Here is a 14,338-nt window from a genome sequence, read left to right as displayed (position 1 = left end):
AGGAAACTTAATGATTTTAAGCTTTTTGAGCTGTTTCCATCGTGTTGCCATACACCTGGGTTTTCATTTTGCCAATTCGGCAAAATTCCCCCTGACGCCATTTTTACACCTGAAAACCAGGACCAGTGCTGGATTTCATATAAGCTAAACAAACTATAGCTCAGGGCCCCACGCTCTTGGGGGCCCCCCAAAAAATTAAAGGAAAAAAACCTGGATGTACATTTCCAAAATATAAGATAAAAAAACAAATGAAATAAAACCTACATACAGCAACAGTGTTTTGTGTTGTGTAGGCTTCTATGATGTAAGTAATTGGCCCCACCTGCTAGCCTGCTCCCTAAAATATCACTGGTTTGGTCATTTCTATATATAGAGTGCCTACATTCTGCATGGACTGGTTGTGTGGCAACATGTGCAAATGGCTTTAGATACCTATTAGTTCTATAAATTAACCATATAGCATATATTCAACACAAAAACAGAGACAACTTGTTGTTGACAAAGGACATCTGGACATATAAAGGGCCCCATTACCTTCAGTAGCTTAGGGCCTCATCAAACCTGACCAGGACATGTTCCTGCTCCCGTAACACAATGTTCTCTGGGCAGCTTGCAATAGATAAGCATGAAAACAATTTAAATGCAAAATAACATATAAACCCATGAAATCCAAAGCAATATAAACACATCAAAAGCAAAACTCCACATAACTCTCAAACTTAAAAAAACAAAGTTTTGACCCACAGTTCCCTAGGCATTTATCCCTTGCCCCCCAGCTGGTTACTCTGGATAAGGAACACAGGAAGTTACCCCAGGAGTGGTGTGGCTGGGGAGGTAGGGGAAGGAGGGTGTGTGGCACTGGAAGAGTCTGCATTTGAATCCCCAGACCTGAGATTCTGCTCCCTGCCCCCCCCCCATTGCATTAGTGGAAGGACAGATCGGTGATAACCTTTCACCCTCTAGTATTTGAACAGGTTAATTTTCCAAACAAGGGGTATGCGGGAAGGGATCTATAAGTCCTTATTTCATTGATGATATGTAATTTGTCCTCTTCCTCCTTGGAGCGGATCATTGCAGTCGACGACGCTAATGTGAATGTGTCTCTTGTTCAATAGAAGGATTCCTTTTGAATAGCAAGTAGGCTATTCTTCCTTCGCGTTGACCTTGTTTTTGGAATACTGATAAGGTCTGGCATGTTTCAAAGCTCCTCCCATTCATTTCAGGACTATTTTTTCCTGTTTCGCTTGGGCTTCATACATGCTATAACTTTAAAGCGCATTCAAAGCATCTTCTGCCCTCCACCTGAGTTCTGGGCACTGTCATTTGTTAAGGGTTGATGTGAATTGTAACTATGTGAGTGGTCAACTACAGTGTCCAGAATTCTTTGAAATGTACTTTGAACGTGCCATAAAATTACAGTTGAATACACAGCCGTCCTCTGTAGCTACTGTATGTCAGCAGAATCTGAAAGGGCTTTATTATGTTTCTCTTTCCTTGACATCTACGCATGTGCATTGTTCTTCATGGCATTTATTTCTTGCCTTGTCCTTGCTGTAGTCAAGAGCTCTGAGCCTTGCTCTAGTGCAAACATTTAAGGACTGGGATTTATTTTTGAACAAATAAAGCCTCCCTTTTTGACCAGCTTCACATTTACACCAATGGGGTCTCAACTGGCGATGGCTGATCAGGAAAGAAAGTTTGAGGTCATGACAGATAGCTCAATAAAAATGTTAACTCAGGGTGTCACAGCTGCAAAAAGGACAAGGTCTGTGTTGGGGGAAGAGATTGAAAATAATACGGCCAATGTCATAACGATTTTATACATATCTATGGTCTGGCCACAGTTGGTATACTGTACACAACTCTGGTCTCTGCATCTCAAAAAGGATAACGTTAGAGCTGGGAGATGCATAAAAGAGCTACCAAAATGATGCAGGGACTGGAGCTTTCCCCCCCTTGGAAAATGCACAATGTTTTAGTTTGGAATAAAAGGTGTGTAAATTGGGACACGAAAGAAGTTTATAAAATGTGTGATTTTGAGAAACTGGACAGAGCTGTGGTTCTTCCTCCCTCTCATAACAGTAGAACCTGCTTTTTATGACGATAGGCATGGGGCGACTCAGAAATACAACAAACAACCCCCCACCCAATGATAAACTGATGGTGTGGCCTTCAGCCTCTCTTCCCACTCTAATGATTCTTTCTCTACATTGCATGGTCATTCATAACCTGTCCCATCACCTGCCTGCTCCATCTTGTCCTGAGATGCCTTTTTCCTCCTCCAGATCTCTACCTCAAGGCCATCACAGTAAATGTGGGCAGGTCTTCTGGGGTGAGATGGAGGCAGGGCAGGTGGAAAAGGCAAGCGTAGGCCCATGGTAGAGATCTGCCAAAGCATCTGAGCAACAATATTTCACTGAAGTCATCTTTCCATGACTCTCAAAGGACAGCAGAGGCAGAACATGCTGTACATTTGTACAATGTGCTGAGCTATTAGCAATATTTATAAAAGGATTCCAGAGGGGAAGAGGCTGATTAAAGACGATGTCGCTTGCGGTGCAGCTCATTGTTTTGAAGGAAGCCTGCAGTAGGTGGGTGGATGTGTGAGGGGGAAGGACTGATTGATGCAAAATGTCCCTTCTTCCCAGGGTAGATTCCCCTCCACACTCACACACTGATAATGCACCATGGAATGTGCATTTGATTTTGTCCTGTACAGCACAATCACTGTGCGGTGCTTATTATTCAGTAACAATCGCCAACTAACGGTCAAGGTTGAGAGAAATGACTTTCAGGCCAGAAGAGCATGAGAAAAGTGGGATCAGATTAAGGCCTCTCTAGCTTAGTCCGGGTGGCGCTGTGGGTTAAACCACAGAGCCTAGGACTTGCTGATCAGAAGGTCGGCGGTTCGAATCCCCGTGATGGGGTGAGCTCCCGTTGCTCGGTCCCTGCTCCTGCCCACCTAGCAATTCGAAAGCACATCAAAGTGCAAGTAGATAACTAGGTACCGCTCCGGCGGGAAGGTAAACGGCATTTCCGTGCCCTGCTCTGGTTTGCCAGAAGCGGGTTAGTCATGCTGGCCACATGACCCGGAAGCTGTACGCCGGCTCCCTCGGCCAATAAAGCAAGATGAGCGCTGCAACCCCAGAGTCGGCCATGACTGGACCCAATGGTCAGGGGTCCCTTTACCTTTACCTTAGCATATTGGGGGTGGGGAGGGCTTGGCCCCCAAGAATTGCCCCCCCGTCCACAATCATCTCATAAACTCACAATACTAGAACTTAGTATTATGGATGCTAGGATATTGCAATGAAGCTGCTGTTGCCCTCAGATCCTGCTTAGGGGCTTCATGTGGGAGCATCTGGGTGGTCACTGTGAGAACAGGATGCTGGGCTAGATAGGCTGGATCCATCAGGGCTTTCGTTATGTTCTTCCAGATTTCTGTGCAGACGTCAGTCCCAGCAATTCCTTGCTTTAAATAGAAGTTCTGCTCAAGAGGACTCTTCTGGCTTCACTGGGACCTCTTCACCGTTCTCCCTGTTGCATATGAACAATACTTGGAACAGAATCTCACTCCTAAAAATGAAGTGCTCTCAACAAATGATGCTCAAATCTAAGGACTTCACCAGACAAAAAGTTTGTATGTGTAGCCAGTGCTTTTTCTTTCTTTCTGAGGGGACGCAGGGGTACTCATACCCTTAAACATTTTGTTAATGTAAGTTTGGCCACATTGAGGGGCAGTATTTCAATATGAGTAGGAAAATGAGACTACCCCTAAACATGTTTTTTATAGAAAAAAGCACTGTATGTAGCACTATACACACGATCTGTTAAATTTCTGAAGTGTAGGTTCTAACCAACAGAGCTGTTAACCTAATGGCCATGGAGCTCTATCCAGTTTTTAAAAAGAGTTGGCCTGTTGATGCAACGTTGGTAGCTAGAGAGAGAGAGGAAGTGGAAGTGGAAATGACTTTTTCTTTTCATACATTGCTTTGATTGTGTGGTTAGATTTTAATTGGATCATCTGGCTGACTTGGATTGCTTTCAGGAGCTTTAGATGTGATATGATATTTTAAAGGACTGTAAGAGCACTTCCAGACGGCTGCTTCCCCCGCGATGGCAGAACGAAACAGGAAGGAAGGGGAAGAGATGCACTTGGGTTTTGCACCGCAGTTGATTGTGTCACCTCTGTGGATCTTCCATTCCCTTTGGATTAGTAATAAGCATGGGGATCACGGTTGTCTCCTACCGGATTGAAAGCGCTAGACATGTTGCTGCTGTGCTCCTGAAGCTGTTCTTCCAGAGGCTTCTATGTAAAGGTCCTCTAACAGAAGAAAAATGCAAATGGATGTTGGGACTTTCTTTCAAACCCAGCTTGCGTCAGCTCCTTGCATGGCAAAGCCTGCAGTTGTTGCCACTACAACTCTGAACTAAACAGCACAGGCTCCCTTGCAGGACTGAGTGGGAGAATGCAAAAAATAATAATATTTCAGCTACTACATCTTCAACCATGGGGACAGATGTGTCTTTTGATGTGTACAGGCATGCTCATTTACATCCGAAGTCTATTAGTCGTTACATGGAACAGCAGTTGGATCAGGGCCTTAGCCCTGTGGATTGTTTTTAAATATTTGGTAATTTCCCATAGATTCTAGACCAGGGGTGAAAACCAGAGTGGCCCTTTAGATGGTCACCAACTCCCATCAGCCTAAGCCAACATGACCAACAACACAGTCAACAACCAGGGAAGATGGGAATTGTAGTCCAACAATATTTGAGGCCCAGGGTTGAAGAGCACTGTTCTAGATCTTCTAAATCTTAGACCTGCTTTCCAGGGGTAATCTCCCAACAACTACGCCATCTTTTTCCTAACATCTCTCCTATCTTCCAATAGTTAACCATCGTTGTCTACCAAGTACCATTTTAAGCTCCCCTCTTGCTACATGAAATGGCAACTCACCCTAGGCACTATTCATTCTCCATATGAAATCCTGTTTCAGATAGGCACCTCCTTTCCTTTACAGACCCAATTCCTGCAGGGTGAGAATGTTATAGCTATGAAAAATGAACCAGCTCATGCCAGGTATCCTGTGAGAGCTGTGGAGGAACTGACAGAAAAACACTTTAAATCAACACTGCAAATGCGGGATTAGAATAAAAAGGTGACTAGAAACTATATTGATTATTGCATAGGTAAGATGAATGTTTGTGATTTTCTGTTTGTTGGAGGCGTGTTTGTTTTTCTGCCAAAATTTATATGGGGATTTTCTAGGCAAGTATCCCTTTAAATCAAGGTTATGCTCCTCACACCCTGCTTCCCTGTTAATTGACTATAGCTCTACCAGCTTGGCTTCAAAAGACAGGGGAAATGAGCCAACCCCCTTATCACACCATAGCCTAGGCCAGTGTTTCCCAACCTTTTTTGGGCAAAGGCACACTTGTTTCATGAAAAAAATCTCGAGGCACACCACCATGCCAGATGGGGAAAGGTCACTTTTTACTTATGTAAAAAAAAATAAAAAAATAGTAACAGCATAGAAGGTAATGGTTAGGCTAGCATCCCTCTTCCAAATATGCTAGGTTTTTATTTGCAGGGACTGTTCTACATGGGAAAGCATTCAGCACTGTCATTCTCCCATCTGCCATCTGAATTGGTACTATTCTGGGTCAACTTACTCTGCTGCATGTGTAGATGAAAATGGCACCAAGTGTGGGGGAGGGGGCAGAACAGGTTTCAGATACAGGATATTAAGCATACACGTACTTCAGATTGAACTGGTTGCTTGCTTTGCAAGTTTTCATTTCCCAAATGATTGCCTTGGCAAGCGCAATACCTACCAGGCTCAACGCCGGTCTCGCGCTGCCGCTTCCCGCGCTCTCAAGGACCCGGGAGGAGGAAGGCGTGAAGGCAATCCCGAAGGCGCGAAAACCTCATGCATGCGCAGGCCTTCCGCCTGCGACAGCCCAGTAGGCCAGCCGAAGCGAGCGGCGATGGGATGTGGGAGGGAGGGAGCTCGCCGCCCCGCGTGTGCCTATGTGGGGCACGTTACAGCCCCGTGACGTCAGTGCCACGCAGGCAGCCAGGCAGGCAGACGGCGAGAGCCCCGTGCTGGGCGGCCTCTCCTCGCCGCCCGACTCGCCCGCCTCCCTCCCACGGCACACCAGGCAACGTCTCGCGGCACACTAGTGTGCCGCGGAACACCGGTTGGGAAACACTGGCCTAGGCCTCTGCAGGTGTACGCAAGCTTTCTAGTCTCATTTTACTGAACCCCTGAAAACAAAACCCGTGTTAAGAGATTGAGCCATTGCTGCAGAGCTGTTGCCATCCTCCTTCCTCTGCATCTCCCTCCTCTTTTCTCCCTAAAAAATGGGTTTTTTTAAGAAAAAAGTTTGAAGTTACTACAACTTTAAACCCCCCCACAGCAGATCATGACAGCAGCACGGATGCTGTCACAACTGCCCTAATCAGAGTGTCCCACTCTGAGGGAAGGACTTTCCCCCTTACAGGTTATTCTTCAAGTGAGGGGGGAGGAGGTGAGCTTTGGCAGGTGGGAGGAGCTAAGAGACCAGCTAACTGAGGCAAGTGTTTGGCTTGAGAGGAGAACAATCCACCTGTGGCATTTGCCTCACTTTGCCTAATGGAAGGGCTGGTCCTGTCTGAAAATGTAGATGCAATGTGGCAGTTTCATGTGTGGAAGTCAACTTTTGATGTTGACATCCGCCACTAAGGCCCTATCTGCACTATACATTTAAAACCATATCATATTGCTTTAAACAATCCTGGCTTCCCCCAAACAACCCTGGGAACAGTAGTTTGTTAAGGGTTCTGAAAGTTTTTAGGAGATCTCCATTCCGCTCACAGAGCTACAATTGTCTGAGTGGTTTAATGATCTGGGAATCGTAGCTCCGGCATGGGAATAGTGGTTTCCTCACCAAAATGGATGGATTCTCCTGCCCCTTCTTGCCAGGTCTGCAAGCACCTTTGCTCTTGAGTCCCAGGTGACAAAGAGGGAGGATTTGGGTTCAAGGCAGAGATCAGGATATGGTTGACAGGGTTATGAGGAGGCCAAAATGACTTTAGGCTGCTCTTGGGATTATTGCAGGTTCTTCCAGGTCCTCAGTTGAAGTTCTCTCACACTTCTTCCTCAGAGGAGGCCTCCGGAGGGTCCGTGTTGGGCAGGATTCTGACAACAATCCTTTGGAGACTTGAGATGTCTTTTTAATTATCCCCTCTGTCGATATAGCTGGAATTCCTAGCAGCCCTGGGAAACCAGCAAGGGATACCTTCAGAACCTTTGCATAGAAAACAGTAGCCCTGAGCTGTGCGAAATTTGCCTCTGGACAAGACTTTCTAATTCTGAACAGAGGGAGCCATGGAAGCTCACATTTAATTACACAAGTCATTAAAATGGATTGAAATCTGCTTATTTTGAATACTCTTACTTCATTTGCATGCTTTTCATCTGAGCCCGGTGTTTGTGCAGAATCTTGGAACGGTTTGATGGCAGTCGAAGTGCAAGCGAGTGGGAGCATATGGTAGGAGAAGATGCCATGAAGGAGAGGAGGAAGAAAGGATGGCTCATCCTATTTTTATGCTCTTCCAGGCCCAGCAAAGGCTCCACCAGACTGACTAGATTCTATTGCTGTTTTGCAGTGGTTCTATTCCTTCCTAGAGGGGCAAGCCCAGAAGATGGTCTAGGGGGCTCCTGTTTGATGCCATGGCCATTGGCCTGTGGGGGTCCCTCAGGGTTTTGTTCTGTCACCCAGGCTATGTAACATTTACATGAAACCACTGGAAGAAGTATTCCAGAGTTTCAGGGTTCAGAGTTATCAGTATGTTGATGGCACCCAGCTCTAGTTCTCCTTTCCACCTAAATCTGAGGAAGCTGTCTCAGTTCAGCTGGGAGCCAGTGTGGTGTAGTGGTTAAGAGCGATGGACTTGTAATCTGGTGAACCAGGTTCGCGTCCCCGCTCCTCCACATGCAGCTGCTGGGTGACCTTGGGCTAGTCACACTTCTCTCTGAAGTCTCTCAGCCTCACTCACCTCACAGAGTGTTTGTTTTGGGGGAGGAAGGAAAAGGAGATTCTTAGCCGCTTTGAGACTCCTTAGGGTAGTGATAAAGAGGATATCAAATCCAAACTCCTCCTCCTCCTCCTCCTCCTCCTCCTCCTCTTCTTCTTCGTCTTCTTCTTCTTCTTCAGTGAGGGTGAACAAACTGAAACTTAATCTAGACATAGGTGCTCTTGGTCAGTTGGAAGGCAGAACAGGGAATAGTAATTCAGCCTGTGCTGGATGGGGTAACACTCCCCCCGAAGATACAAGTTCACAGTTTGGGCATGGTCCTGGACTCAGCCCTGAGTATTGGATGCCCAGGTCTTCCTTGGTGGTCAGGAGTGCATTTGCATAGTTAAAGCTTGTGCACCAGCTGCACCCATTTCTTGAGAAGCCATTTCAATGGAGCCCAGTGACGGAAGAGTGCAGGGAGTTTGCAGCCACAGAGATAAGAAAAGAAGAGTTGTTTCTGTTGTGCATGGAGGAGGATGACTTAAACACATTGCAGAGTTCCCAAAAAATAGACCAGAGGCAACTGTACTTCATCCAGCAGAGCTTTTTGAAGGCAAATGGGCATAATGGTCACAGATCAAATACATTAAGGACTGGCACAGTTAATAAAAAAATCCAGTTGCAGTACTTACAATAAAATTTACAATTACTTATAATCATAGCTGTCAACGTTTCCCTTTTTAAAAGGGAAAATTCCCTTATTCCGAATAGGATTCCTCACAAGAAAAGGGAAAAGTTGACAGTTATGCTTATTATAAGACTTAAACTTAACACTAAGCATACAGAACAGAACAGCAGAACAAAGAGACAGAAGGAGAAAGTGAGTGAAAGCCAGGCTCCTTCGAGTCTTACTATTATAGACAGTATGACCTTGGCAGAAAGATAACAGAACCAGTTTAAACCAGCTGTACTCAGCTTCTCAGAAGCAATAACCCAAACAAGAACCTTCTGCCTGTTTCTTTCAAAAGGGAAAGAAAACTTCTAGATTATGTTTACCAGATGTCCCTGTTCCCGGGGACAGTCCCCAGATTTACAAATCTGCCCCCTGACAAATCCATCCCCGGAATGTCTCCGGATTTCATTTAATGTCCCTGGATTTATATTTTAAGTGTTGTAGATTTATTAGTAGGGAATGAATGTTGCGTGATTGGTTCAACGGCACAAGACACATCATATGGGGACTTCCAGTGAGGTAACATGGTGGGCGCCACGGCAGCGAGCAGCTCCTGAAGCTACCAGGCTGGCTCCAGGCTGCTGAGACTGCTGCTGTCACCGCCACTACTGAAGGAGAACCAGGGATGGCCAGCACGTCAACTGGGGGAGCCACTGACTCCCCCATGACCCAAATCAAGCCGGGAGCGAGAACACCCGGCCACCTGGCAGACTGCCCAGCGGTGCTCCGGGGCCAGGAAAACCCCGGAGCCAACACAAAAGGAAAGGGGAGAGGAGAAGGAGGACAGAGAAAGAAGGAGAAAAAAGAAAGAAGCCCTGGCCTTGCCATGCTGCTGCCACCGCCGCTGAGGAGGAGAGGTAAGAGAGCACTGGGAGGGCAAGGACAGGTGGCCGAGCCCAGGCCCAAACTGAGCCTACCTCCACAGTGGCTAGCACTCCGAGAGAGCAGGCCAGAACCCAGAGGAAGGTCACGTGACAGAGGAGAAGATATTACTTCTTAATATTTTTTAAAATAACTTTCACCCCCTCTTTTTTAAAAAAAAGTATCCCCGGATTCATTTAAAAAATCTGGTAACCTTATTCTAGAACATTCTTGAATTAATCAGAATAGGAAAGATCTCTACACATCAGATCAATACAGTACTTTCTATACTAAGAAATGCAAACGGACAGTTCTGTTGTCCGGAGAGGTCACTTCTTGGTCCGCATGAAGAAGCCATTTTCAATGGAGCCCAGTGACTGAAGCATTCCCACTCTTCCCCCTTGCACAAATGTGGGGACCCTCAGGCCCAAGAGCCAAGTTCAACCCTCCAGAATTGGCCCTCAGGAATCGCCCCAGGCCATACGCTTCATTGGCCCTGCTTTGCACTCTGAATGTTTTTCATTGCTTAGAGTTTTTTTTTCTTTTTTCTTTTTGAAAGTAAATATTTTATTATTGGTCACAGAATACACTGTTGAGTCTAGAAGGTAAAAGCCAATCTGCATTCAGTTGAAGCAAACTCACCAAGAGTCGCAGTATGGCAGCTTGTATTCTTCTGGTACATCAAGCTTCAGTGATAGTTCCTCCAGCGATCATGCTTTATATGGTCAAAGCTCCAGATGTAGCTGAAAACCACATAGGCAGTTAGCATCATGGCCATGCCACCAATACCTGCTTTCTTCACATCAATGTACCTTTTGAGAAATCTGTCATAGCCTCCTCAGACACCCATAACAAATCCAGCTGGGGTGTAATCTCGAGTTGCTAACCAGTTTGGCAACTGCCCCACTTTTACATCCAGCAGCCTCATATCTTTTACTGGAACGGGTTAGTCCGCCATCTTGAAGCTGTCACACAAGCTGTCTCCTTGCTTAGAGGTTTTTGAAATATCTTGCCAGACAGGATGATCCCTCCTCTCTTTCCCCTGTGCATTGTTCCAGGGAATCTCCCAACCCCTCCAAGTCAATTTTGGGGGTGAAGGCAGCACACAGAGGGAGGGGGGAACCCTGTTGCACAGGGACTTCCACTGATGGGACCTCGTAGTTGAATTCCTCCTTAAACAGTATATCAGTGCTTTGAAATAAATAAGCTCTTAAATAAACAAATGCTTTTTCCCTGGCTGGAAAGAGTCCATGAATGCTGATCATGCTTCTTGCTTCTCTGGATGGATGGAGGACAGAGAGTGGTGTGTGAAAATGTGTAGAAACTAGTTGCTCTGCCCACCACTGGCATGTGGCCCTCGGAATGTTACCCAGAAGGAAATGTGGCCCTCGGGCTGAAAAAGTTCCAACCTCTCCCCTTATGTGTCGATTTAGCCCAGAAAACCCAACACCTGAATAAGCTGAAAATTGCCTTTGGAATTAGTTTGCTGTGCTTCAAGAAAATCCTTGGGGCATCTGGGTTTTTCCCCAGCTGGTGTTTGTATGAGTCAAGAATTCCTTTATGAGTAGATGTAGGAAATTCTGAGCCTGACATTAAATATTCCCTTAAAGGGGGGGGGTGCAGTGGGAGCTGGATTTGAGTGACGATAGTCAATTAGAGCCTTTTACCGGAAAAAGTCTATTAACTAAAGCAGTGACATTTCCTTTTGTTGAAAGCTGGTATTTCCAAGACTCTGCGATAAAGGCTAATAGGCAGTAATCTAAGAACAAAGGAACAGAGCCTTATGTAACCGTGTTCCTATGTATTTATCAAAAATTCCTTCTGCCTTATGGCTGAATAGTAGTATTAAAGTTCATCTCACCTAGAAACTGTGCAGTAAAGTGAAGGAGTCTGGTCCAAGTCTAAAGTGCCCATGGCTGTTATTTCCAAAGGTTTCTGTTCGTTCATATGCATAGTTTTGCTATGACTCGTCCTGACAGTCACCTGATCTTGTGTTGGGTACAGGTGCAGAGAGCTCCATCACACGAGAAGGTCAGGATTCTAGTCAAGCTAGGATTCTTTTCTCCTGTGGAGGAATCCTGTGCCCATACTTCATCTGCATGCATAGAGCCTCTTCTCATACATGCCAGACAGAGAGGCGCATTGGTGGTGGGGGAGAGGTACTGCAAGCCCCCCTCATGCACTGAATGCATGGAGGGGTAATCCAGGGGCGGACTTTGGTCTTTCAAATTTCAGCGGCACTCTGCACAAGCCCAAAATTTGGTGCCTCCTGCCTCTCTCCTTCTGTTATGCTCAGTTCTCTATGTCATAGTTGTGATGCCCTGCAGTGCCCCCTAGGCTTGGTGCCCAGTGCAGCCGGACCAGGTGTGCTGTCCTAAACCCGCTTCTGGGTAAGCTGAAAATTACAATACTACCTGGAGAGGCTGGGAATTGAACCTGGGAACTTTGACATGCAGTCTGCCTGCCTTTGGTCTACAACATCTATGTTACTGAAGCTGTGTACACACTACACCTTTAAAACACATCCCAAGCACATTTTCCTCTGCAAAGAATTCTGGGTAATGTAGTTTACCCTTCACAGAGTTACAGATCACAGCAATCCTTAACAAACTACAGTGCCCAGAATTCTTTGAGGGAAAGAATGTTTTTCGAATGTGCTTTTAAATGATAATGCTTACATTGTCTCTGATTGATCCTGGATCTTGGGATAAGTTGAATCAAAAGAAAAGAAATAGAAACAGGAGTATCTGCTGAAGCCAAAGGGTATGTATTCCCCACTGACATTTCAGCATAATGCCAAAAGCCTCCCACTATAAGCAGGAGATTTAAATGGCAGAAGCAAAGAAGCCAAAATACTCTCCTTCCTATGTCCAGTAATACTTCTGCAACATCCTTGTGCATCAGTGTCACTGTTATATCAAAATGTTAATTGGTCAAGATTTCATCTTTGCTCATCAGTGACTGGATTAATTAATCCTTATCCAAGTTCCTCTGCCAAGTTGCATGGGCGGGCAGCCAGACTGTGCAAAGCAGAGGCATCATTATCAAGCATGCAATGGGTCAGAGACCGCAGGAATTTTGAGTCTATGGCCTACTTTTCACTGACAGACTTTAACATACATTAGGCCATGGAAGTGGTCCCACAAGATGGAGAGACAGCAACCCACTAGGATGGCTATAAAAGGGTTAGACAAATTCACGGAGCTATCAATGGCTATGAACCTTGATGTTAAGTTCTACCAGTGTGTTCGAGCCAGTGTGGTGTGGTGGTTAAGAGCGGTAGTCTCGTAATCTGGTGAACTGGGTTTGCGTCTCCGCTCCTCCACATGCAGCTGCTGGGCGACCTTGAGCCAGTCACACTTCTCTGAAGTCTCTCAGCCTCACTCACCTCACAGAGTGTTTGTTGTGGGGGAGGAAGGGAAAGGAGAATGTTAGCTGCTTTGAGACTCCTTAAAGGGAGTGAAAGGCGGGATATCAAATCCAAACTCTTCTTCTTCTTCTACCTCCACTGTCGGAGGCAGTGGAATAACTGAGCTTCTTGTGGGCCTTCCTCTGAAAACATTTTTCTGATAACATGTGGCTCTTCTTTGAGACGTGAATAAAAAGATGTCTGAGTTGTGTGGAATTATGGCATGAACTCCCAGTTTTGCCCGGTCTGTTGCTAAAACATCTAGGGATTTAAGGACCCCCATTAGAGGAAGCCCTGCACAAGAACTTCCACTTGTACAACAGGGATTCCCCACTGCTTTTTCCCACTGTGCCCCCCACAAAATTGGCTCTGGTGGGTGGGAGGTCAGGAGAACAGAGGGAGGAGAGGGGGGGATAATTCCATTTGGCAAGCTGAGCTCCTTGCACAGACGAAACATTCATAATAGCTGATCTTGAGCTTCCCCTGTATACTGCAATTTTTGCAGGGACGTAATCCATAGGGCATTTTCCCTGCAGAAATAAGAGGTGGCAGGAAAGGATGGGAGAAGAAAAATGTCACATTTTACAGAGCAATCTTTTATGAGGATTGCTCACATGTTAGACTGAACACAGTCACAATCTGTAGCTGCACAGGTGCAACGTGTGGTGTAGTGGTTAAGAGCGGTAGACTCGTAATCTGGTGAACCAGGTTTACGTCTCCGCTCCTCCACATACAGCTGCTGGGTGACCTTGGGCCAGTCACACTTCTCTGAAGTCTCTCAGCCCCACTCACCTCACAGAGTGTTTGTTGTGGGGGAGGAAGGGAAAGGAGAATGTTAGCCGCTTTGAGACTCCTTCGGGTAGTGATAAAGCGGGATATCAAATCCAAACTCTTCTTCTTCACTTGTTGATCTGCACAGTTCAAATGGATGCGTACACAAGTATACGCTACGCACATTGCATGAGACCTGTGAATAACTATATCAGTACACAGCTTAACTATTTGTGTGGACAGGTATGTTGATCAGTTTAATGTGACCTGTGAACACACACACTGTTCTCTGCATAAAGAGGAGAAAACGTTCGCTTAAAATGACAGTGCCTTCTAAAGCCACACTTGCAGAGAAAGCAAATGACTAGTATGGGGCTGTCTTGTTAGGCACTAGTAATCTCTTGTTCTCTCTTATTAAGCATCTTTAGTAAATAAGAAGTTCTTTGCCAGATCTGAACATTTTGTTCTGTTCTGGGCACAGTAAATGTGACAGGTATAAGATGTGGCTCCCATTTTGCAATATTTCTCCAAAGGGTGGGAAAGAAGGTCTGTTGGGATG

Source organism: Podarcis liolepis, assembly GCF_965112155.1.
Source record: "Podarcis liolepis genome assembly, chromosome: 3".
Classification (NCBI taxonomy): Eukaryota; Metazoa; Chordata; class Lepidosauria; order Squamata; family Lacertidae; genus Podarcis; species Podarcis liolepis.
The sequence above is the reverse complement of the archived record's forward strand: the minus strand, read 5'-3'. Positions refer to the sequence as shown.